This window comes from Brienomyrus brachyistius, chromosome 2 (assembly GCF_023856365.1).
Source record: "Brienomyrus brachyistius isolate T26 chromosome 2, BBRACH_0.4, whole genome shotgun sequence".
NCBI lineage: Eukaryota > Metazoa > Chordata > Actinopteri > Osteoglossiformes > Mormyridae > Brienomyrus > Brienomyrus brachyistius.
This window is the reverse complement of record NC_064534.1, coordinates 35,151,447-35,174,609: the sequence shown is the minus strand read 5'-3', so window position 1 is coordinate 35,174,609 and position 23,163 is coordinate 35,151,447. Positions and strand designations below refer to the sequence as shown.

Genomic DNA, 23,163 nt, shown 5'->3' with positions numbered 1-23,163 from the left:
GGGACGTGCGGCGATTAACCTGTGAGGTAGTGAAAAGGACTTAAAGAGAAGGAAGTGTGCGGATGCGGAAAGAATGGAATAATTGTGGTAGGCTGCCAGCTGAGTAGTTTGGTGAATGTTTGGTGTGGGTCCGGCGCTGCCGATTGGATGGTGGTGCTGCAGTGTGAGTCAGATAAAAAACAAAAAAAACCAGGAGTAGGATCCAATGGGACTAACTGGCATGTATAGAGGCGTGTAATGCAAAAGGGCTGTTTTTGGTAGCATCTCTCGCTTATGGCCATACCACCCTGAACACGCCCGATCTCGTCTGATCTCGGAAGCCAAGCAGGGTAGGGTTTGGTTAGTACTTGGATGGGAGACCTCCTGGGAATACCAGGTGCTGTAAGCTTTTCTCACTTTTACTTTATACAGGGGGCGCTCCACTTCACGATTAATTTAAATCTATCACTCCCCTTCCATTTTACTATTTTATATATATATTTTTTTTTCTCTCATTCATAAAGGCAGCTTTTTCACACCATTTTATTTTAAATACTTCCTGGTAATTCTAGGTGCTGTAAGCTGTTCGGGCCTTTATTCCACCAGGGCGCGATCTTCTCACAAACTTGAAGACTGTCACTCCCCATTCACGTTTTACAACTTATTGTTAATGATAAAGAGACAGCTTTTTACACACAGTTTTAAACAAAGTACTGATATTATTCCTCTTCAACTGACCGCTTTGTTTTCTATGCAAAAACCACTTCGCCACAGAAGACTCGATATTATTGGCATAGCAAGTTCTGCTCTTCTCCTTTCAAAACTTGCTAAAAGCTGTATTTAAAAGAACAGATTGGCCGGGGTAATTCACACCCTTCAATGCCAGCTTAATGTTTAGGTTAGTGGGAATCACAGAGGAATTAGGGATGGAAACTTCTTTGCTGGTGGTAGAAGCGGTCTGGTGAATTTTTAGAGAGAAGAGGCCGTCGATGTTTGAATGTAGAAAATTGTTCTGGCTGCAGCCTGCAGTATGGACTTGTTGGTGTGTGTAGCTCCCAGTGTTCTGACAGCGCGACGTTTTGGGGAAGCATGTGATTCAGCAGCTACCAGTGGGCTTCCTGCGGCGGAGATTTTGTGGCTGTTAGCGGAGTTGATAACAGAGGGTCGTTAATAGAAGCCTGCATGCAGTAGGCAAAGGAGTAATGTTTGCCGGCGGGGGACGTGCGGCGATTAACCTGTGCGGTACTGAAAAGGAGTTAAAAAGAAGGAAGTGTCCGGATGCGGAAAGAATGGAATAATTGTGGTAGGCTGCCGGCTGAGTAGTTTGGTGAATGTTTGGTGTGGGTCCGGCGCTGCCGATTGGATGGTGGTGCTGCAGTGTGAGTCAGAAAAAAAAAAAAAAAAAACCAGGAGTATGATCCAATGGGACTAACTGGCATGTATAGACGCGTGTAATGCAAAAGGGCTGTTTTTGGTCACGTCTCTTGCTTATGGCCATACCACCCTGAACACGCCCGATCTCATCCGATCTCGGAAGCCAAGCAGGGTAGGGTCTGGTTAGTACTTGGATGGGAGACCTCCTGGGAATACCAGGTGCTGTAAGCTTTTCTCACTTTTACTTTATACAGGGGGCGCTCCACTTCACGATTAATTTAAATCTATCACTCCCCTTCCATTTTACTATTTTATATATATATATATATTTTTCTCTCATTCATAAAGGCAGCTTTTACACACCATTTTACTTTAAATACTTCCTGGTAATTCTAGGTGCTGTAAGCTGTTCGGGCCTTTATTCCACCAGGGCGCGATCTTCTCACAAACTTGAAGACTGTCACTCCCCATTCACGTTTTACAACTTATTGTTAATGATAAAGAGACAGCTTTTTACACACAGTTTTAAACAAAGTACTGATATTATTCCTCTTCAACTGACCGCTTTGTTTTCTATGCAAAAACCACTTCGCCACAGAAGACTCGATATTATTGGCATAGCAAGTTCTGCTCTTCTCCTTTCAAAACTTGCTAAAAGCTGTATTTAAAAGAACAGATTGGCCGGGGTAATTCACACCCTTCAATGCCAGCTTAATGTTTAGGTTAGTGGGAATCACAGAGGAATTAGGGATGGAAACTTCTTTGCTGGTGGTAGAAGCGGTCTGGTGAATTTTTAGAGAGAAGAGGCCGTCGATGTTTGAATGTAGAAAATTGTTCTGGCTGCAGCCTGCAGTATGGACTTGTTGGTGTGTGTAGCTCCCAGTGTTCTGACAGCGCGACGTTTTGGGGAAGCATGTGATTCAGCAGCTACCAGTGGGCTTCGTGCGGCGGAGATTTTGTGGCTGTTAGCGGAGTTGATAACAGAGGGTCGTTAATAGAAGCCTGCATGCAGTAGGCAAAGGAGTAATGTTTGCCGGCGGGGGACGTGCGGCGATTAACCTGTGCGGTACTGAAAAGGAGTTAAAAAGAAGGAAGTGTTCGAATGCGGAAAGAATGGAATAATTGTGGTAGGCTGCCGGCTGAGTAGTTTGGTGAATGTTTGGTGTGGGTCCGGCGCTGCCGATTGGATGGTGGTGCTGCAGTGTGAGTCAGAAAAAAAAAAAAAAAAAACCAGGAGTATGATCCAATGGGACTAACTGGCATGTATAGACGCGTGTAATGCAAAAGGGCTGTTTTTGGTCACGTCTCTTGCTTATGGCCATACCACCCTGAACACGCCCGATCTCATCCGATCTCGGAAGCCAAGCAAGGTAGGGTCTGGTTAGTACTTGGATGGGAGACCTCCTGGGAATACCAGGTGCTGTAAGCTTTTCTCACTTTTACTTTATACAGGGGGCGCTCCACTTCACGATTAATTTATATCTATCACATATGGGGCGCCGTTTGTAAAGATAGCAAACATTTTTGTACTTGCCACTTTTTCAACATTTAGTGCAATTTTCTGACATTTAGCTAGAAGTCAATGGTGTTGTGGATCATCAGGTTTTTTTGCTGTGTAAATTATGTTCAAAATTGTTCAACATATGTAAATATAAATGGCTTGTCTATATATAAATATTAAATGTAAATGTTAAATATAAATGTTAAATGTAAATATAAATATAAATGTTAAATATAAAACTTAAATGTAAATGTAAATATAAATGTTAAATATAAAACTTAAATATAAATCTAAATGTTAAATGTTAAATCTAAATGTTAAATGTTAAATCTAAATGTTAAATGTAGACTCTAAATGTTGAGAACGTATGCAAATTAGCCACGTCCATTTGCGTAAAATGGGCGGTACCGACGAGAGCGCAGGTTAGGGCTGATGCAGGACACACCCCTTCCATTTTACTATTTTATATATATATATATATATTTCTCTCATTCATAAAGGCAGCTTTTAGAAACCGTTTTACTCTAAATACTTCCTGGTAATTCTAGGTGCTGTAAGCTGTTCGTGCCTTTATTCCACCAGGGCGCGATCTTCTCACAAACTTGAAGACTGTCACTCCCCATTCACGTTTTACAACTTATTGTTAATGATAAAGAGACAGCTTTTTACACACAGTTTTAAACAAAGTACTGATATTATTCCTCTTCAACTGACCGCTTTGTTTTCTATGCAAAAACCACTTCGCCACAGAAGACTCGATATTATTGGCATAGCAAGTTCTGCTCTTCTCCTTTCAAAACTTGCTAAAAGCTGTATTTAAAAGAACAGATTGGCCGGGGTAATTCACACCCTTCAATGCCAGCTTAATGTTTAGGTTAGTGGGAATCACAGGGGAATTAGGGATAGAAACTTCTTTGCTGGTGGTAGAAGCGGTCTGGTGAATTTTTAGAGAGAAGAGGCCGTCGATGTTTGAATGTAGAAAATAGTTCTGGCTGCAGCCTGCAGTATGGACTTGTTGGTGTGTGTAGCTCCCAGTGTTCTGACAGCGCAACGTTTTGGGGAAGCATGTGATTCAGCAGCTACCAGTGGGCTTCGTGCGGCGGAGATTTTGTGGCTGTTAGCGGAGTTGATAACAGAGGGTCGTTAAGAGAAGCCTGCATGCAGTAGGCAAAGGAGTAATGTTTGCCGGCGGGGGACGTGTGGCGATTAACCTGTGCGTTAGTGAAAAGGAGTTAAAAAGAAGGAAGTGTGCGGATGCGGAAAGAATGGAATAATTGTGGTAGGCTGCCGGCTGAGTAGTTTGGTGAATGTTTGGTGTGGGTCCGGCGCTGCCGATTGGATGGTGGTGCTGCAGTGTGAGTCAGATAAAAAAAAAAAAAAAACCAGGAGTATGATCCAATGGGACTAACTGGCATGTATAGACACGTGTAATGCAAAAGGGCTGTTTTTGGTCACGTCTCTCGCTTATGGCCATACCACCCTGAACACGCCCGATCTCATCCGATCTCGGAAGCCAAGCAGGGTAGGGTCTGGTTAGTACTTGGATGGGAGACCTCCTGGGAATACCAGGTGCTGTAAGCTTTTCTCACTTTTACTTTAAACAGGGGGCGCTCCACTTCACGATTAATTTAAATCTATCACTCCCCTTCCATTTTACTATTTTATATATATATATATATTTTTCTCTCATTCATAAAGGCAGCTTTTACACACCGTTTTACTCTAAATACTTCCTGGTAATTCTAGGTGCTGTAAGCTGTTCGTGCCTTTATTCCACCAGGGCGCGATCTTCTCACAAACTTGAAGACTGTCACTCCCCATTCACGTTTTACAACTTATTGTTAATGATAAAGAGACAGCTTTTTACACACAGTTTTAAACAAAGTACTGATATTATTCCTCTTCAACTGACCGCTTTGTTTTCTATGCAAAAACCACTTCGCCACAGAAGACTCGATATTATTGGCATAGCAAGTTCTGCTCTTCTCCTTTCAAAACTTGCTAAAAGCTGTATTTAAAAGAACAGATTGGCCGGGGTAATTCACACCCTTCAATGCCAGCTTAATGTTTAGGTTAGTGGGAATCACAGAGGAATTAGGGATGGAAACTTCTTTGCTGGTGGTAGAAGCGGTCTGGTGAATTTTTAGAGAGAAGAGGCCGTCGATGTTTCAATGTAGAAAATTGTTCTGGCTGCAGCCTGCAGTATGGACTTGTTGGTGTGTGTAGCTCCCAGTGTTCTGACAGCGCGACGTTTTGGGGAAGCATGTGATTCAGCAGCTACCAGTGGGCTTCGTGCAGCGGAGATTTTGTGGCTGTTAGCGGAGTTGATAACAGAGGGTCGTTAAGAGAAGCCTGCATGCAGTAGGCAAAGGAGTAATGTTTGCCGGCGGGGGACGTGCAGCGATTAACCTGTGCAGTAGTGAAAAGGAGTTAAAAAGAAGGAAGTGTGCGGATGTGGAAAGAATGGAATAATTGTGGTAGGCTGCCGGCTGAGTAGTTTGGTGAATGTTTGGTGTGGGTCCGGCGCTGCCGATTGGATGGTGGTGCTGCAGTGTGAGTCAGATAAAAAAAAAAAAAAAACCAGGAGTATGATCCAATGGGACTAACTGGCATGTATAGACGCGTGTAATGCAAAAGGGCTGTTTTTGGTCATGTCTCTCGCTTATGGCCATGCCACCCTGAACACGCCTGATCTCATCCGATCTCGGAAGCCAAGCAGGGTAGGGTCTGGTTAGTAGTTGGATGGGAGACCTCCTGGGAATACCAGGTGCTGTAAGCTTTTCTCACTTTTACTTTAAACAGGGGGCGCTCCACTTCACGATTAATTTAAATCTATCACTCCCCTTCCATTTTACTATTTTATATATATATATATATTTTTCTCTCATTCATAAAGGCAGCTTTTACACACCGTTTTACTCTAAATACTTCCTGGTAATTCTAGGTGCTGTAAGCTGTTCGTGCCTTTATTCCACCAGGGCGCGATCTTCTCACAAACTTGAAGACTGTCACTCCCCATTCACGTTTTACAACTTATTGTTAATGATAAAGAGACAGCTTTTTACACACAGTTTTAAACAAAGTACTGATATTATTCCTCTTCAACTGACCGCTTTGTTTTCTATGCAAAAACCACTTCGCCACAGAAGACTCGATATTATTGGCATAGCAAGTTCTGCTCTCCTCCTTTCAAAACTTGCTAAAAGCTGTATTTAAAAGAACAGATTGGCCGGGGTAATTCACACCCTTCAATGCCAGCTTAATGTTTAGGTTAGTGGGAATCACAGAGGAATTAGGGATGGAAACTTCTTTGCTGGTGGTAGAAGCGGTCTGGTGAATTTTTAGAGAGAAGAGGCCGTCGATGTTTGAATGTAGAAAATTGTTCTGGCTGCAGCCTGCAGTATGGACTTGTTGGTGTGTGTAGCTCCCAGTGTTCTGACAGCGCGACGTTTTGGGGAAGCATGTGATTCAGCAGCTACCAGTGGGCTTCGTGCAGCGGAGATTTTGTGGCTGTTAGCGGAGTTGATAACAGAGGGTCGTTAAGAGAAGCCTGCATGCAGTAGGCAAAGGAGTAATGTTTGCCGGCGGGGGACGTGCAGCGATTAACCTGTGCAGTAGTGAAAAGGAGTTAAAAAGAAGGAAGTGTGCGGATGTGGAAAGAATGGAATAATTGTGGTAGGCTGCCGGCTGAGTAGTTTGGTGAATGTTTGGTGTGGGTCCGGTGCTGCCGATTGGATGGTGGTGCTGCAGTGTGAGTCAGATAAAAAAAAAAAAAAAACCAGGAGTATGATCCAATGGGACTAACTGGCATGTATAGACGCGTGTAATGCAAAAGGGTTGTTTTTGGTCATGTCTCTCGCTTATGGCCATGCCACCCTGAACACGCCCGATCTCATCCGATCTCGGAAGCCAAGCAGCGTAGGGTCTGGTTAGTACTTGGATGGGAGACCTCCTGGGAATACCAGGTGCTGTAAGCTTTTCTCACTTTTACTTTATACAGGGGGCGCTCCACTTCACGATTAATTTAAATCTATCACTCCCCTTCCATTTTACTATTTTATATATATATATATATATTTCTCTCATTCATAAAGGCAGCTTTTACACACCGTTTTACTCCAAATACTTCCTGGTAATTCTAGGTGCTGTAAGCTGTTCGTGCCTTTATTCCACCAGGGCGCGATCTTCTCACAAACTTGAAGACTGTCACTCCCCATTCACGTTTTACAACTTATTGTTAATGATAAAGAGACAGCTTTTTACACACAGTTTTAAACAAAGTACTGATAGTATTCCTCTTCAACTGACCGCTTTGTTTTCTATGCAAAAACCACTTCGCCACAGAAGACTCGATATTATTGGCATAGCAAGTTCTGCTCTTCTCCTTTCAAAACTTGCTAAAAGCTGTATTTAAAAGAACAGATTGGCCGGGGTAATTCACACCCTTCAATGCCAGCTTAATGTTTAGGTTAGTGGGAATCACAGGGGAATTAGGGATGGAAACTTCTTTGCTGGTGGTAGAAGCGGTCTGGTGAATTTTTAGAGAGAAGAGGCCGTCGATGCAAACTTTGAATGTAGAAAATAGTTCTGGCTGCAGCCTGCAGTATGGACTTGTTGGTGTGTGTAGCTCCCAGTGTTCTGACAGCGCAACGTTTTGGGGAAGCATGTGATTCAGCAGCTACCAGTGAGCTTCGTGCGGCGGAGATTTTGTGGCTGTTAGCGGAGTTGATAACAGAGGGTCGTTAAGAGAAGCCTGCATGCAGTAGGCAAAGGAGTAATGTTTGCCGGCGGGGGACGTGCGGCGATTAACCTGTGCGGTAGTGAAAAGGAGTTAAAAAGAAGGAAGTGTGCGGATGTGGAAAGAATGGAATAATTGTGGTAGGCTGCCGGCTGAGTAGTTTGGTGAATGTTTGGTGTGGGTCCGGCGCTGCCGATTGGATGGTGGTGCTGCAGTGTGAGTCAGATAAAAAAAAAAAAAAAACCAGGAGTATGATCCAATGGGACTAACTGGCATGTATAGACGCGTGTAATGCAAAAGGGCTGTTTTTGGTCATGTCTCTCGCTTATGGCCATGCCACCCTGAACACGCCCGATCTCATCCGATCTTGGAAGCCAAGCAGCGTAGGGTCTGGTTAGTACTTGGATGGGAGACCTCCTGGGAATACCAGGTGCTGTAAGCTTTTCTCACTTTTACTTTATACAGGGGGCGCTCCACTTCACGATTAATTTAAATCTATCACTCCCCTTCCATTTTACTATTTTATATATATATATATATATATATATATATTTTTTTTTTTTTTTCTCTCATTCATAAAGGCAGCTTTTAAACACCATTTTACTTTAAATACTTCCTGGTAATTCTAGGTGCTGTAAGCTGTTCGTGCCTTTATTCCACCAGGGCGCGATCTTCTCACAAACTTGAAGACTGTCACTCCCCATTCACGTTTTACAACTTATTGTTAATGATAAAGAGACAGCTTTTTACACACAGTTTTAAACAAAGTACTGATATTATTCCTCTTCAACTGACCGCTTTGTTTTCTATGCAAAAACCACTTCGCCACAGAAGACTCGATATTATTGGCATAGAAAGTTCTGCTCTTCTCCTTTCAAAACTTGCTAAAAGCTGTATTTAAAAGAACAGATTGGCCGGGGTAATTCACACCCTTCAATGCCAGCTTAATGTTTAGGTTAGTGGGAATCACAGAGGAATTAGGGATGGAAACTTCTTTGCTGGTGGTAGAAGCGGTCTGGTGAATTTTTAGAGAGAAGAGGCCGTCGATGTTTGAATGTAGAAAATAGTTCTGGCTGCAGCCTGCAGTATGGACTTGTTGGTGTGTGTAGCTCCCAGTGTTCTGACAGTGCGACGTTTTGGGGAAGCATGTGATTCAGCAGCTACCAGTGGCCTTCGTGCGGCGGAGATTTTGTGGCTGTTAGCGGAGTTGATAACAGAGGGTCGTTAAGAGAAGCCTGCATGCAGTAGGCAAAGGAGTAATGTTTGCCGGCGGGGGACGTGCAGCGATTAACCTGTGCAGTAGTGAAAAGGAGTTAAAAAGAAGGAAGTGTGCGGATGCGGAAAGAATGGAATAATTGTGGTAGGCTGCCGGCTGAGTAGTTTGGTGAATGTTTGGTGTGGGTCCGGCGCTGCCGATTGGATGGTGGTGCTGCAGTGTGAGTCAGATAAAAAAAAAAAAAACCAGGAGTAGGATCCAATGGGACTAACTGGCATGTATAGACGTGTGTAATGCAAAAGGGCTGTTTTTGGTCGCATCTCTCGCTTATGGCCATACCACCCTGAACATGCCCGATCTGATCCGATCTCGGAAGCCAAGCAGGGTAGGGTCTGGTTAGTACTTGGATGGGAGACCTCCTGGGAATACCAGGTGCTGTAAGCTTTTCTCACTTTTACTTTATACAGGGGGCGCTCCACTTCACGATTAATTTAAATCTATCACTCCCCTTCCATTTTACTATTTTATATATATATATTTTTTTTTCTCTCATTCATAAAGGCAGCTTTTACACACCGTTTTACTCTAAATACTCCCTGGTAATTCTAGGTGCTGTAAGCTGTTCGTGCCTTTATTCCACCAGGGCGCGATCTTCTCACAAACTTGAAGACTGTCACTCCCCATTCACGTTTTACAACTTATTGTTAATGATAAAGAGACAGCTTTTTACACACAGTTTTAAACAAAGTACTGATATTATTCCTCTTCAACTGACCGCTTCGTTTTCTATGCAAAAACCACTTCGCCACAGAAGACTCGATATTATTGGCATAGCAAGTTCTGCTCTTCTCCTTTCAAAACTTGCTAAAAGCTGTATTTAAAAGAACAGATTGGCCGGGGTAATTCACACCCTTCAATGCCAGCTTAATGTTTAGGTTAGTGGGAATCACAGGGGAATTAGGGATGGAAACTTCTTTGCTGGTGGTAGAAGCGGTCTGGTGAATTTTTAGAGAGAAGAGGCCGTCGATGCAAACTTTGAATGTAGAAAATAGTTCTGGCTGCAGCCTGCAGTATGGACTTGTTGGTGTGTGTAGCTCCCAGTGTTCTGACAGCGCAACGTTTTGGGGAAGCATGTGATTCAGCAGCTACCAGTGAGCTTCGTGCGGCGGAGATTTTGTGGCTGTTAGCGGAGTTGATAACAGAGGGTCGTTAAGAGAAGCCTGCATGCAGTAGGCAAAGGAGTAATGTTTGCCGGCGGGGGACGTGCGGCGATTAACCTGTGCGGTAGTGAAAAGGAGTTAAAAAGAAGGAAGTGTGCGGATGTGGAAAGAATGGAATAATTGTGGTAGGCTGCCGGCTGAGTAGTTTGGTGAATGTTTGGTGTGGGTCCGGCGCTGCCGATTGGATGGTGGTGCTGCAGTGTGAGTCAGATAAAAAAAAAAAAAAAACCAGGAGTATGATCCAATGGGACTAACTGGCATGTATAGACGCGTGTAATGCAAATGGGCTGTTTTTGGTCATGTCTCTCGCTTATGGCCATGCCACCCTGAACACGCCCGATCTCATCCGATCTCGGAAGCCAAGCAGCGTAGGGTCTGGTTAGTACTTGGATGGGAGACCTCCTGGGAATACCAGGTGCTGTAAGCTTTTCTCACTTTTACTTTATACAGGGGGCGCTCCACTTCACGATTAATTTAAATCTATCACTCCCCTTCCATTTTACTATTTTATATATATATATATATATATTTCTCTCATTCATAAAGGCAGCTTTTACACACCGTTTTACTCCAAATACTTCCTGGTAATTCTAGGTGCTGTAAGCTGTTCGTGCCTTTATTCCACCAGGGCGCGATCTTCTCACAAACTTGAAGACTGTCACTCCCCATTCACGTTTTACAACTTATTGTTAATGATAAAGAGACAGCTTTTTACACACAGTTTTAAACAAAGTACTGATATTATTCCTCTTCAACTGACCGCTTTGTTTTCTATGCAAAAACCACTTCGCCACAGAAGACTCGATATTATTGGCATAGCAAGTTCTGCTCTTCTCCTTTCAAAACTTGCTAAAAGCTGTATTTAAAAGAACAGATTGGCCGGGGTAATTCACACCCTTCAATGCCAGCTTAATGTTTAGGTTAGTGGGAATCACAGGGGAATTAGGGATGGAAACTTCTTTGCTGGTGGTAGAAGCGGTCTGGTGAATTTTTAGAGAGAAGAGGCCGTCGATGTTTGAATGTAGAAAATTGTTCTGGCTGCAGCCTGCAGTATGGACTTGTTGGTGTGTGTAGCTCCCAGTGTTCTGACAGCGCGACGTTTTGGGGAAGCATGTGATTCAGCAGCTACCAGTGGGCTTCGTGCGGCGGAGATTTTGTGGCTGTTAGCGGAGTTGATAACAGAGGGTCGTTAAGAGAAGCCTGCATGCAGTAGGCAAAGGAGTAATGTTTGCCGGCGGGGGACGTGCGGCGATTAACCTGTGCGGTAGTAAAAAGGAGTTAAAAAGAAGGAAGTGTGCGGATGTGGAAAGAATGGAATAATTGTGGTAGGCTGCCGGCTGAGTAGTTTGGTGAATGTTTGGTGTGGGTCCGGCGCTGCCGATTGGATGGTGGTGCTGCAGTGTGAGTCAGATAAAAAAAAAAAAAAAACCAGGAGTATGATCCAATGGGACTAACTGGCATGTATAGACGCGTGTAATGCAAAAGGGCTGTTTTTGGTCATGTCTCTCGCTTATGGCCATGCCACCCTGAACATGCCCGATCTCATCCGATCTCGGAAGCCAAGCAGCGTAGGGTCTGGTTAATACTTGGATGGGAGACCTCCTGGGAATACCAGGTGCTGTAAGCTTTTCTCACTTTTACTTTATACAGGGGGCGCTCCACTTCACGATTAATTTAAATCTATCACTCCCCTTCCATTTTACTATTTTATATATATATATATATATATATATATATATATATATATATATTATTTTTTTTCTCTCATTCATAAAGGCAGCTTTTACACACCATTTTACTTTAAATACTTCCTGGTAATTCTAGGTGCTGTAAGCTGTTCGTGCCTTTATTCCACCAGGGCGCGATCTTCTCACAAACTTGAAGACTGTCACTCCCCATTCACGTTTTACAACTTATTGTTAATGATAAAGAGACAGCTTTTTACACACAGTTTTAAACAAAGTACTGATATTATTCCTCTTCAACTGACCGCTTTGTTTTCTATGCAAAAACCACTTCGCCACAGAAGACTCGATATTATTGGCATAGCAAGTTCTGCTCTTCTCCTTTCAAAACTTGCTAAAAGCTGTATTTAAAAGAACAGATTGGCCGGGGTAATTCACACCCTTCAATGCCAGCTTAATGTTTAGGTTAGTGGGAATCACAGAGGAATTAGGGATGGAAACTTCTTTGCTGGTGGTAGAAGCGGTCTGGTGAATTTTTAGAGAGAAGAGGCCGTCGATGTTTGAATGTAGAAAATAGTTCTGGCTGCAGCCTGCAGTATGGACTTGTTGGTGTGTGTAGCTCCCAGTGTTCTGACAGTGCGACGTTTTGGGGAAGCATGTGATTCAGCAGCTACCAGTGGCCTTCGTGCGGCGGAGATTTTGTGGCTGTTAGCGGAGTTGATAACAGAGGGTCGTTAAGAGAAGCCTGCATGCAGTAGGCAAAGGAGTAATGTTTGCCGGCGGGGGACGTGCAGCGATTAACCTGTGCAGTAGTGAAAAGGAGTTAAAAAGAAGGAAGTGTGCGGATGCGGAAAGAATGGAATAATTGTGGTAGGCTGCCGGCTGAGTAGTTTGGTGAATGTTTGGTGTGGGTCCGGCGCTGCCGATTGGATGGTGGTGCTGCAGTGTGAGTCAGATAAAAAAAAAAAAAACCAGGAGTAGGATCCAATGGGACTAACTGGCATGTATAGACGTGTGTAATGCAAAAGGGCTGTTTTTGGTCGCATCTCTCGCTTATGGCCATACCACCCTGAACACGCCCGATCTGATCCGATCTCGGAAGCCAAGCAGGGTAGGGTCTGGTTAGTACTTGGATGGGAGACCTCCTGGGAATACCAGGTGCTGTAAGCTTTTCTCACTTTTACTTTATACAGGGGGCGCTCCACTTCACGATTAATTTAAATCTATCACTCCCCTTCCATTTTACTATTTTATATATATATATATATATATATTTCTCTCATTCATAAAGGCAGCTTTTACACACCGTTTTACTCCAAATACTTCCTGGTAATTCTAGGTGCTGTAAGCTGTTCGTGCCTTTATTCCACCAGGGCGCGATCTTCTCACAAACTTGAAGACTGTCACTCCCCATTCACGTTTTACAACTTATTGTTAATGATAAAGAGACAGCATTTTACACACAGTTTTAAAGAAAGTACTGATATTATTCCTCTTCAACTGACCGCTTTGTTTTCTATGCAAACACCACTTCGCCACAGAAGACTCGATATTATTGGCATAGCAAGTTCTGCTCTTCACCTTTCAAAACTTGCTAAAAGCTGTATTTAAAAGAACAGATTGGCCGGGGTAATTCACACCCTTCAATGCCAGCTTAATGTTTAGGTTAGTGGGAATCACAGAGGAATTAGGGATGGAAACTTCTTTGCTGGTGGTAGAAGCGGTCTGGTGAATTTTTAGAGAGAAGAGGCCGTCGATGTTTGAATGTAGAAAAATAGTTCTGGCTGCAGCCTGCAGTATGGACTTGTTGGTGTGTGTAGCTCCCAGTGTTCTGACAGCGCGACGTTTTGGGGAAGCATGTGATTCAGCAGCTACCAGTGGGCTTCGTGCGGCGGAGATTTTGTGGCTGTTAGCGGAGTTGATAACAGAGGGTCGTTAAGAGAAGCCTGCATGCAGCAGGCAAAGGAGTAATGTTTGCCGGCGGGGGACGTGCGGCGATTAACCTGTGCGGTAGTGAAAAGGAGTTAAAAAGAAGGAAGTGTGCGGATGCGGAAAGAATGGAATAATTGTGGTAGGCTGCCGGCTGAGTAGTTTGGTGAATGTTTGGTGTGGGTCCGGCGCTGCCGATTGGATGGTGGTGCTGCAGTGTGAGTCAGATAAAAAAAAAAAAAAAAACAGGAGTATGATCCAATGGGACTAACTGGCATGTATAGACGCGTGTAATGCAAAAGGGCTGTTTTTGGTAGCGTCTCTCGCATATGGCCATACCACCCTGAACACACCCGATCTCATCTGATCTCGGAAGCCAAGCAGGGTAGGGTCTGGTTAGTACTTGGATGGGAGACCTCCTGGGAATACCAGGTGCTGTAAGCTTTTCTCACTTTTACTTTATATAGGGGGCGCTCCACTTCACGATTAATTTAAATCTATCACTCCCCTTCCATTTTACTATTTTATATATATATATATATTTTTCTCTCATTCATAAAGGCAGCTTTTACACACCATTTTACTTTAAATACTTCCTGGTAATTCTAGGTGCTGTAAGCTGTTCGTGCCTTTATTTCTCCAGGGCGCGATCTTCTCACAAACTTGAAGACTGTCACTCCCCATTCACGTTTTACAACTTATTGTTAATGATAAAGAGACAGCTTTTTACTCACAGTTTTAAACAAAGTACTGATATTATTCCTCTTCAACTGACCGCTTTGTTTTATATGCAAAAACCACTTCGCCACAGAAGACTCGATATTATTGGCATAGCAAGTTCTGCTCTTCTCCTTTCAAAACTTGCTAAAAGCTGTATTTAAAAGAACAGATTGGCCGGGGTAATTCACACCCTTCAATGCCAGCTTAATGTTTAGGTTAGTGGGAATCACAGAGGAATTAGGGATGGAAACTTCTTTGCTGGTGGTAGAAGCGGTCTCGTGAATTTTTAGAGAGAAGAGGCCGTCGATGTTTGAATGTAGAAAATAGTTCTGGCTGCAGCCTGCAGTATGGACTTGTTGGTGTGTGTAGCTCCCAGTGTTCTGACAGCGCGACGTTTTGGGGAAGCATGTGATTCAGCAGCTACCAGTGGGCTTCGTGCGGCGGAGATTTTGTGGCTGTTAGCGGAGTTGATAACAGAGGGTCGTTAAGAGAAGCCTGCATGCAGTAGGCAAAGGAGTAATGTTTGCCGGCGGGGGACGTGCGGCGATTAACCTGTGCGGTAGTGAAAAGGAGTTAAAAAGAAGGAAGTGTGCGGATGCGGAAAGAATGGAATAATTGTGGTAGGCTGCCGGCTGAGTAGTTTGGTGAATGTTTGGTGTGGGTCCGGCGCTGCCGATTGGATGGTGGTGCTGCAGTGTGAGTCAGATAAAAAAAAAAAAAACCAGGAGTAGGATCCAATGGGACTAACTGGCATGTATAGACGCGTGTAATGCAAAAGGGCTGTTTTTGGTCGCATCTCTCGCTTATGGCCATACCACCCTGAACACGCCCGATCTCATCTGATCTCGGAAGCCAAGCAGTGTAGGGTCTGGTTAGTACTTGGATGGGAGACCTCCTGGAAATACCAGGTGCTGTAAGCTTTTCTCACTTTTACTTTATACAGGGGGCGCTCCACTTCACGATTAATTTAAATCTATCACTCCCCTTCCATTTTACTATTTTATATATATATATATATTTCTCTCATTCATAAAGGCAGCTTTTACACACCGTTTTACTCCAAATACTTCCTGGTAATTCTAGGTGCTGTAAGCTGTTCGTGCCTTTATTCCAGCAGGGCGCGATCTTCTCACAAACTTGAAGACTGTTTCTCCCCATTCACGTTTTACAACTTATTGTTAATGATAAAGAGACAGCTTTTTACACACAGTTTTAAACAAAGTACTGATATTATTCCTCTTCAACTGACCGCTTTGTTTTCTATGCAAAAACCACTTCGCCACAGAAGACTCGATATTATTGGCATAGCAAGTTCTGCTCTTCTCCTTTCAAAACTTGCTAAAAGCTGTATTTAAAAGAACAGATTGGCCGCGGTAATTCACACCCTTCAATACCAGCTTAATGTTTAGGTTAGTGGGATTCACAGAGGAATTAGGGATGGAAACTTCTTTGCTGGTGGTAGAAGCGGTCTGGTGAATTTTTAGAGAGAAGAGGCCGTCGATGTTTGAATGTAGAAAATTGTTCTGGCTGCAGCCTGCAGTATGGACTTGTTGGTGTGTGTAGCTCCCAGTGTTCTGACAGCGCGACGTTTTGGGGAAGCATGTGATTCAGCAGCTACCAGTGGGCTTCGTGCGGCGGAGATTTTGTGGCTGTTAGCGGAGTTGATAACAGAGGGTCGTTAAGAGAAGCCTGCATGCAGTAGGCAAAGGAGTAATGTTTGCCGGCGGGGGACGTGCGGCGATTAACCTGTGCGGTAGTGAAAAGGAGTTAAAAAGAAGGAAGTGTGCGGATGCGGAAAGAATGGAATAATTGTGGTAGGCTGCCGGCTGAGTAGTTTGGTGAATGTTTGGTGTGGGTCCGGCGCTGCCGATTGGATGGTGGTGCTGCAGTGTGAGTCAGATAAAAAAAAAAAAAACCAGGAGTAGGATCCAATGGGACTAACTGGCATGTATAGACGCGTCTAATGCAAAAGGGCTGTTTTTGGTCACGTCTCTCGCTTATGGCCATACCACCCTGAACACGCTCGATCTCATCCGATCTCGGAAGCCAAGCAGGGTAGGGTCTGGTTAGTACTTGGATGGGAGACCTCCTGGGAATTCCAGGTGCTGTAAGCTTTTCTCACTTTTACTTTATACAGGGGGCGCTCCACTTCACAATTAATTTAAATCTATCACTCCCCTTCCATTTTACTATTTTATATATATATATATTTTTCTCTCATTCATAAAGGCAGCTTTTACACACCATTTTACTTTAAATACTTCCTGGTAATTCTAGGTGCTGTAAGCTGTTCGTGCCTTTATTCCACCAGGGCGCGATCTTCTCACAAACTTGAAGACTGTCACTCCCCATTCACGTTTTACAACTTATTGTTAATGATAAAGAGACAGCTTTTTACACACAGTTTTAAACAAAGTACTGATATTATTCCTCTTCAACTGACCGCTTTGTTTTCTATGCAAAAACCACTTCGCCACAGAAGACTCGATATTATTGGCATAGCAAGTTCTGCTCTTCTCCTTTCAAAACTTGCTAAAAGCTGTATTTAAAAGAACAGATTGGGCGGGGTAATTCACACCCTTCAATGCCAGCTTAATATTTAGGTTAGTGGGAATCACAGAGGAATTAGGGATGGAAACTTCTTTGCTGGTGGTAGAAGCGGTCTGGTGAATTTTTAGAGAGAAGAGGCCGTCGATGTTTGAATGTAGAAAATTGTTCTGGCTGCAGCCTGCAGTATGGACTTGTTGGTGTGTGTAGCTCCCAGTGTTCTGACAGCGCGACGTTTTGGGGAAGCATGTGATTCAGCAGCTACCAGTGGGCTTCGTGCGGCGGAGATTTTGTGGCTGTTAGCGGAGTTGATAACAGAGGGTCGTTAAGAGAAGCCTACATGCAGTAGGCAAAGGAGTAATGTTTGCCGGCGGGGGACGTGCGGCGATTAACCTGTGCGGTAGTGAAAAGGAGTTAAAAAGAAGGAAGTGTGCGGATGCGGAAAGAATGGAATAATTGTGGTAGGCTGCCGGCTGAGTAGTTTGGTGAATGTTTGGTGTGGGTCCGGCGCTGCCGATTGGATGGTGGGGCTGCAGTGTGAGTCAGATAAAAAAAAAAAAAACCAGGAGTAGGATCCAATGGGACTACCTGGCATGTATAGACGCATGTAATGCAAAAGGGCTGTTTTTGGTAGCATCTCTTGCTTACGGCCATACCACCCTGAACACGCCCGATCTCATCTGATCTTGGAAGCTAAGCAGGGTAGGGTCTGGTTAGTACTTAGATGGGAGACCACCTGGGAATACCAGGTGCTGTAAGCTTTTCTCACTTTTACTTTATACAGGGGGTGCTCCACTTCACGATTAATTTAAATCTATCACTCCCCTTCCTTTTTACTATTTTATATATATATATATATATATATATATATATATTTTTTTTTTTTTTTTCGCTCATTCATAAAGGCAGCTTTTAGAAACCGTTTTACTCTAAATACTTCCTGGTAATTCTAGGTCCTGTAAGCTGTTCGTGCCTTTATTCCACCAGGGCGCGATCTTCTCACAAACTTGAAGACTGTCACTCCCCATTCACGTTTTACAACTTATTGTTAATGATAAAGAGACAGCTTTTTACACACAGTTTTAAAGAAAGTACTGATATTATTCCTCTTCAACTGACCGCTTTGTTTTCTATGCAAAAACCACTTCGCCACAGAAGACTCGATATTATTGGCATAGCAAGTTCTGCTCTTCTCCTTTCAAAACTTGCTAAAAGCTGTATTTAAAAGAACAGATTGGCCGCGGTAATTCACACCCTTCAATGCCAGCTTAATGTTTAGGTTAGTGGGAATCACAGAGGAATTAGGGATGGAAACTTCTTTGCTGGTGGTAGAAGCGGTCTGGTGAATTTTTAGAGAGAAGAGGCCGTCGATGTTTGAATGTAGAAAATTGTTCTGGCTGCAGCCTGCAGTATGGACTTGTTGGTGTGTGTAGCTCCCAGTGTTCTGACAGCGCGACGTTTTGGGGAAGCATGTGATTCAGCAGCTACCAGTGGGCTTCGTGCGGCGGAGATTTTGTGGCTGTTAGCGGAGTTGATAACAGAGAGTCGTTAAGAGAAGCCTACATGCAGTAGGCAAAGGAGTAATGTTTGCCGGCCGGGGACGTGCGGCGATTAACCTGTGCGGTAGTGAAAAGGAGTTAACAAGAAGGAAGTGTGCGGATGCGGAAAGAATGGAATAATTGTGGTAGGCTGCCGGCTGAGTAGTTTGGTGAATGTTTGGTGTGGGTCCGGCGCTGCCGATTGGATGGTGGGGCTGCAGTGTGAGTCAGATAAAAAAAAAAAAAACCAGGAGTAGGATCCAATGGGACTAACTGGCATGTATAGACGCGTCTAATGCAAAAGGGCTGTTTTTGGTACCATCTCTCGCTTACGGCCATACCACCCTGAACACGCCCGATCTCGTCTGATCTCGGAAGCCAAGCAGTGTAGGGTCTGGTTAGTACTTGGATGGGAGACCACCTGGGAATACCAGGTGCTGTAAGCTTCTCTCACTTTTACTTTATACAGGGGGCGCTCCACTTCACGATTAATTTAAATCTATCACTCCCCTTCCATTTTACTATTTTATATATATATATATATTTTTCTCTCATTCATAAAGGCAGCTTTTAGAAACCGTTTTACTATAAATACTTCCTGGTAATTCTAGGTGCTGTAAGCTGTTCGTGCCTTTATTCCACCAGGACGCGATCTTCTCACCAACTTGAAGACTGTCACTCCCCATTCACGTTTTACAACTTATTGTTAATGATAAAGAGACAGCTTTTTACACACAGTTTTAAAGAAAGTACTGATATTATTCCTCTTCAACTGACCGCTTTGTTTTCTATGCAAAAACCACTTCGCCACAGAAGACTCGATATTATTGGCATAGCAAGTTCTGCTCTTCTCCTTTCAAAACTTGCTAAAAGCTGTATTTAAAAGAACAGATTGGCCGGGGTAATTCACACCCTTCAATGCCAGCTTAATGTTTAGGTTAGTGGGAATCACAGAGGAATTAGGGATGGAAACTTCTTTGCTGGTGGTAGAAGCGGTCTGGTGAATTTTTAGAGAGAAGAGGCCGTCGATGTTTGAATGTAGAAAATTGTTCTGGCTGCAGCCTGCAGTATGGACTTGTTGGTGTGTGTAGCTCCCAGTGTTCTGACAGCGCGACGTTTTGGGGAAGCATGTGATTCAGCAGCTACCAGTGGGCTTCGTGCGGCGGAGATTTTGTGGCTGTTAGCGGAGTTGATAACAGAGAGTCGTTAAGAGAAGCCTACATGCAGTAGGCAAAGGAGTAATGTTTGCCGGCCGGGGACGTGCGGCGATTAACCTGTGCGGTAGTGAAAAGGAGTTAACAAGAAGGAAGTGTGCGGATGCGGAAAGAATGGAATAATTGTGGTAGGCTGCCGGCTGAGTAGTTTGGTGAATGTTTGGTGTGGGTCCGGCGCTGCCGATTGGATGGTGGGGCTGCAGTGTGAGTCAGATAAAAAAAAAAAAAACCAGGAGTAGGATCCAATGGGACTAACTGGCATGTATAGACGCGTGTAATGCAAAAGGGCTGTTTTTGGTACCATCTCTCGCTTACGGCCATACCACCCTGAACACGCCCGATCTCGTCTGATCTCGGAAGCCAAGCAGTGTAGGGTCTGGTTAGTACTTGGATGGGAGACCACCTGGGAATACCAGGTGCTGTAAGCTTCTCTCACTTTTACTTTATACAGGGGGCGCTCCACTTCACGATTAATTTAAATCTATCACTCCCCTTCCATTTTACTATTTTATATATATATATATATATTTCTCTCATTCATAAAGGCAGCTTTTAGAAACCGTTTTACTATAAATACTTCCTGGTAATTCTAGGTGCTGTAAGCTGTTCGTGCCTTTATTCCACCAGGACGCGATCTTCTCACCAACTTGAAGACTGTCACTCCCCATTCACGTTTTACAACTTATTGTTAATGATAAAGAGACAGCTTTTTACACACAGTTTTAAACAAAGTACTGATATTATTCCTCTTCAACTGACCGCTTTGTTTTCTATGCAAAAACCACTTCGCCACAGAAGACTCGATATTATTGGCATAGCAAGTTCTGCTCTTCTCCTTTCAAAACTTGTTAAAAGCTGTATTTAAAAGAACAGATTGGCCGGGGTAATTCACACCCTTCAATGCCAGCTTAATGTTTAGGTTAGTGGGAATCACAGAGGAATTAGGGATGGAAACTTCTTTGCTGGTGGTAGAAGCGGTCTGGTGAATTTTTAGAGAGAAGAGGCCGTCAATGTTTGAATGTAGAAAATTGTTCTGGCTGCAGCCTGCAGTATGGACTTGTTGGTGTGTGTAGCTCCCAGTGTTCTGACAGCGCGACGTTTTGGGGAAGCATGTGATTCAGCAGCTACCAGTGGGCTTCGTGCGGCGGAGAGTTTGTGGCTGTTAGCGGAGTTGATAACAGAAGGTCATTAAGAGAAGCCTGCATGCGGTAGGCAAAGGAGTAATGTTTGCCGACGGGGGACGTGCGGCGATTAACCTGTGCGGTAGTGAAAAGGAGTTAAAGAGAAGGAAGTGTGCGGATGCGGAAAGAATGGAATAATTGTGGTAGGCTGCCGGCTGAGTAGTTTGGTGAATGTTTGGTGTGGTTCCGGCACTGCCGATTGGATGGTAGGGCTGCAGTGTGAGTCAGATAAAAAAAAAAAAAAACAGGAGTAGGATCCACTTGGACTAACTGACATGTATAGAGGCGTGTAATGCAAAAGGGCTGTTTTTGGTAGTTTTTCTCGCTCACGGCCGTACCACCCTGAACACGCCCGATCTCGTCCGATCTCGGAAGCCAAGCAAGATAGGGTCTGGTTAGTACTTGGATGGGAGACCTACTGGGAATACCAGGTGCTGTAAGCTTTTCTCACTTTTACTTTATACAGGGGGCGCTCCACTTCACGATTAATTTAAATCTATCACTCCCCTTCCATTTTACTATTTTATATATATATATATTTTTTTCTCTCATTCATAAAGGCAGCTTTTAGAAACCGTTTTACTCTAAATACTTCCTGGTAATTCTAGGTGCTGTAAGCTGTTCGTGCCTTTATTCCACCAGGACGCGATCTTCTCACCAACTTGAAGACTGTCACTCCCCATTCACGTTTTACAACTTATTGTTAATGATAAAGAGACAGCTTTTTACACACAGTTTTAAACAAAGTACTGATATTATTCCTCTTCAACTGACCGCTTTGTTTTCTATGCAAAAACCACTTCGCCACAGAAGACTCGATATTATTGGCATAGCAAGTTCTGCTCTTCTCCTTTCAAAACTTGCTAAAAGCTGTATTTAAAAGAACAGATTGGCCGGGGTAATTCACACCCTTCAATGCCAGCTTAATGTTTAGGTTAGTGGGAATCACAGGGGAATTAGGGATAGAAACTTCTTTGCTGGTGGTAGAAGCGGTCTGGTGAATTTTTAGAGAGAAGAGGCCGTCGATGTTTGAATGTAGAAAATTGTTCTGGCTGCAGCCTGCAGTATGGACTTGTTGGTGTGTGTAGCTCCCAGTGTTCTGACAGTGTGACGTTTTGGGGAAGCATGTGATTCAGCAGCTACCAGTGGGCTTCGTGCGGCGGAGATTTTGTGGCTGTTAGCGGAGTTGATAACAGAGGGTCGTTAAGAGAAGCCTACATGCAGTAGGCAAAGGAGTAATGTTTGCCGGCGGGGGACGTGCGGCGATTAACCTGTGCGGTAGTGAAAAGGAGTTAAAAAGAAGGAAGTGTGCGGATGCGGAAAGAATGGAATAATTGTGGTAGGCTGCCGGCTGAGTAGTTTGGTGAATGTTTGGTGTGGGTCCGGCGCTGCCGATTGGATGGTGGGGCTGCAGTGTGAGTCAGATAAAAAAAAAAAAAAAAACAGGAGTAGGATCCAATGGGACTAACTGGCATGTATAGACGCGTGTAATGCAAAAGGGCTGTTTTTGGTATCATCTCTCGCTTATGGCCATACCACCCTGAACACGCCCGATCTCATCTGATCTTGGAAGCTAAGCAGGGTAGGGTCTGGTTAGTACTTGAATGGGAGACCACCTGGGAATGCCAGGTGCTGTAAGCTTTTCTCACTTTTACTTTATACAGGGGGCGCTCCACTTCACGATTAATTTAAATCTATCACTCCCCTTCCATTTTACTATATTATATATTTCTTTTTTCTCTCATTCATAAAGGCAGCTTTTAGAAACCGTTTTACTCTAAATACTTCCTGGTAATTCTAGGTGCTGTAAGCTGTTCGTGCCATTATTCCACCAGGGCGCGATCTTCTCACAAACTTGAAGACTGTCACTCCCCATTCACGTTTTACAACTTATTGTTAATGATAAAGAGACAGCTTTTTACACACAGTTTTAAACAAAGTACTGATATTATTCCTCTTCAACTGACCGCTTTGTTTTCTATGCAAAAACCACTTCGCCACAGAAGACTCGATATTATTGGCATAGCAAGTTCTGCTCTTCTCCTTTCAAAACTTGCTAAAAGCTGTATTTAAAAGAACAGATTGGCCGGGGTAATTCACACCCTTCAATGCCAGCTTAATGTTTAGGTTAGTGGGAATCACAGGGGAATTAGGGATAGAAACTTCTTTGCTGGTGGTAGAAGCGGTCTGGTGAATTTTTAGAGAGAAGAGGCCGTCGATGTTTGAATGTAGAAAATTGTTCTGGCTGCAGCCTGCAGTATGGACTTGTTGGTGTGTGTAGCTCCCAGTGTTCTGACAGTGTGACGTTTTGGGGAAGCATG

The 23,163-nt window shown here is 43.8% G+C and overlaps 1 protein-coding gene, 18 non-coding genes and 1 pseudogene across 30 annotated transcripts in view; all 20 read left to right on the top strand.

Annotated features, from left to right (window-relative positions):
• Positions 1–23,163, top strand: part of LOC125715510 (protein NYNRIN-like) — a 334,468-nt gene that overhangs the window by 176,737 nt on the left and 134,568 nt on the right. The window lies entirely within an intron of this gene.
• LOC125734537 (5S ribosomal RNA) lies at positions 270–388 on the top strand. The gene has a single exon (XR_007393845.1). It is a non-coding gene; the product is annotated as a 5S ribosomal RNA (ribosomal RNA).
• On the top strand, positions 1,466–1,584 carry LOC125732549 (5S ribosomal RNA). Its single transcript, XR_007391925.1, has one exon. It is a non-coding gene; the product is annotated as a 5S ribosomal RNA (ribosomal RNA).
• LOC125734198 (5S ribosomal RNA) lies at positions 2,664–2,782 on the top strand. Its single transcript, XR_007393521.1, has one exon. It is a non-coding gene; the product is annotated as a 5S ribosomal RNA (ribosomal RNA).
• Positions 4,317–4,435, top strand: LOC125732548 (5S ribosomal RNA). Its single transcript, XR_007391924.1, has one exon. It is a non-coding gene; the product is annotated as a 5S ribosomal RNA (ribosomal RNA).
• LOC125736183 (5S ribosomal RNA) lies at positions 5,515–5,633 on the top strand. The gene has a single exon (XR_007395469.1). It is a non-coding gene; the product is annotated as a 5S ribosomal RNA (ribosomal RNA).
• Positions 6,713–6,831, top strand: LOC125735794 (5S ribosomal RNA). Its single transcript, XR_007395082.1, has one exon. It is a non-coding gene; the product is annotated as a 5S ribosomal RNA (ribosomal RNA).
• Positions 7,916–8,034, top strand: LOC125737052 (5S ribosomal RNA). The gene has a single exon (XR_007396318.1). It is a non-coding gene; the product is annotated as a 5S ribosomal RNA (ribosomal RNA).
• On the top strand, positions 9,134–9,252 carry LOC125735727 (5S ribosomal RNA). The gene has a single exon (XR_007395019.1). It is a non-coding gene; the product is annotated as a 5S ribosomal RNA (ribosomal RNA).
• On the top strand, positions 10,337–10,455 carry LOC125735793 (5S ribosomal RNA). Its single transcript, XR_007395081.1, has one exon. It is a non-coding gene; the product is annotated as a 5S ribosomal RNA (ribosomal RNA).
• Positions 11,537–11,655, top strand: LOC125730924 (5S ribosomal RNA). Its single transcript, XR_007391217.1, has one exon. It is a non-coding gene; the product is annotated as a 5S ribosomal RNA (ribosomal RNA).
• On the top strand, positions 12,765–12,883 carry LOC125734832 (5S ribosomal RNA). The gene has a single exon (XR_007394135.1). It is a non-coding gene; the product is annotated as a 5S ribosomal RNA (ribosomal RNA).
• Positions 13,968–14,086, top strand: LOC125733636 (5S ribosomal RNA). Its single transcript, XR_007392974.1, has one exon. It is a non-coding gene; the product is annotated as a 5S ribosomal RNA (ribosomal RNA).
• LOC125736469 (5S ribosomal RNA) lies at positions 15,164–15,282 on the top strand. The gene has a single exon (XR_007395747.1). It is a non-coding gene; the product is annotated as a 5S ribosomal RNA (ribosomal RNA).
• Positions 16,358–16,476, top strand: LOC125733797 (5S ribosomal RNA). The gene has a single exon (XR_007393133.1). It is a non-coding gene; the product is annotated as a 5S ribosomal RNA (ribosomal RNA).
• LOC125733470 (5S ribosomal RNA) lies at positions 17,552–17,670 on the top strand. Its single transcript, XR_007392815.1, has one exon. It is a non-coding gene; the product is annotated as a 5S ribosomal RNA (ribosomal RNA).
• Positions 18,775–18,893, top strand: LOC125734949 (5S ribosomal RNA). The gene has a single exon (XR_007394250.1). It is a non-coding gene; the product is annotated as a 5S ribosomal RNA (ribosomal RNA).
• LOC125734948 (5S ribosomal RNA) lies at positions 19,971–20,089 on the top strand. Its single transcript, XR_007394249.1, has one exon. It is a non-coding gene; the product is annotated as a 5S ribosomal RNA (ribosomal RNA).
• Positions 21,167–21,285, top strand: LOC125731413 (5S ribosomal RNA; annotated as a pseudogene).
• Positions 22,365–22,483, top strand: LOC125735106 (5S ribosomal RNA). Its single transcript, XR_007394405.1, has one exon. It is a non-coding gene; the product is annotated as a 5S ribosomal RNA (ribosomal RNA).